General features: G+C 38.3%; 1 protein-coding gene across 1 annotated transcript in view; it reads right to left on the bottom strand.

The window, feature by feature from the left end:
* The window catches only part of LOC101853876 (TOX high mobility group box family member 3), a gene marked incomplete at its 3' end in the record, with an annotated part of 14,730 nt that overhangs the window by 12,004 nt on the left and 1,121 nt on the right, over positions 1-1,605 (bottom strand).

Genomic DNA, 1,605 nt, shown 5'->3' with positions numbered 1-1,605 from the left:
CTAAGTATGTTGTTCTGGGCCTACCCCTGCCTCGCTTGCCCTCAATTTTGCCCGTGAGAGCTAGATATTCAAGACCCTAAATGTCTATTCAGGTGTCCCAAAAACTGCATTTGTCGTTTCCTGATCGTTTTTAACATTGAGCGTCCCACGTGGGCTTCATCAAGCACTACCTCATTTGATTTCTTTTCCTTCCACGATACTCTTAGCAGTCTCCTAAGAAACTACATAATTTATATAATATTATTAATGGTTCTCTTCTCTTTCAATTTGGTAAGGTCATATGAGCTCAGGAAACACGCGTTGGTTGTTTTCCCGTTAGTTCATAGCATGGCTTGGGTTTTACTTTGCGAGTTGAAATAGTTGAAGTATATTTTTAAAAAAAATACATTATATTATTATTATCTTCTGTTGAAAAGGACAGCTTTGTTCTCGCTCGCAACTGCATACGGTCATATGAGCGCCAGAAGATTAGAGCTGTTAACAAGAGAGTAACAAACACAAAAAAGAAGGGGAGATAAAGACGATAGATGTTTGATAGGAAAGAAGAATCAAACCACACCAGAGCACACCCGCTAACCACCCACTGGTTGGTTTTACTTTGCGAGTCGAAATGGTTGAATTATATTATACAAAATACATAATAATATACAAAATACATAATAATATTATCATTATAATCTTCTGTTGAAAAGGATAGCTTTGTTCTCCCTCACGCTGTTGTCGTATGCCGTTCTCCGCACACACGGACATTAATGAGCAAACGACGCAACTGGCTGTAACTTAACTATCCTCATAAAGGGATACGCTGAATTATTTATGTGGTGGGAGCAGGCTTTGTTTGAATCCAAACATAAAATGAAGCCTCCATAAATTTCAACTCAATAGTTTATGTCACAAACGTATGGACATAGCAGGCCGCTCCACCCACCCCCCCTCCCCTTTTTCTCCTCACTTCTAAAGTAAGAAAGCAATTTTATTTCAAGTTTTAGTAAGTTGTACGGCGCTTGCAACACAAAAAGGTCATACAAGTGCCGAAGATTAAACGTGTCACAAGAGAGTAACAAACACAAAAAAGGAAGAGAGATAAAAACGATAGATATTTGATTAGAAACAAGGATGGGATAACATCAGAGCACCCGCCAATCACCCACTAGGTAACTATAAAGAAAAAAAACAACCTCTTAAATAACCACGTTTAAAGGTATGAAATGATAAGATAACGCAATATAGTGCATATGAGTGTTTTAGTTTTAGGAAGAGTTTTACGGCGCTTGGAACACAATAAGGTCATAATAAGCGTCGAAGATTAGAGGTGTTACAAGAGAGTAACAAACAGAAAAAAAAAGAAGGAGAGATCAGGACGATGTTTGATAGGAAAGAAGGAGCAAACCACACCAGAGCACCCGCCAACCACCACACTCATGAAAAAAGAAGTCGTTATTATAGATCTAGATACTTGATGCCACAAATAAACGACACAGATACACACTAGAGAGAAAAACGAGAAAAATGTTCCATCAGAAAGATAGGATAAATGCATTATTTAAATACCGAATTCCTGTCGATGGAGAGTGGAAGGAGAGAGAGAGAGAGAGAGAGAGAGAG

This window comes from Aplysia californica, unplaced genomic scaffold, assembly GCF_000002075.1.
Source record: "Aplysia californica isolate F4 #8 unplaced genomic scaffold, AplCal3.0 scaffold00460, whole genome shotgun sequence".
Taxonomy (NCBI): Eukaryota; Metazoa; Mollusca; class Gastropoda; order Aplysiida; family Aplysiidae; genus Aplysia; species Aplysia californica.
The sequence above is the reverse complement of the archived record's forward strand: the minus strand, read 5'-3'. Positions and strand labels throughout refer to the sequence as shown.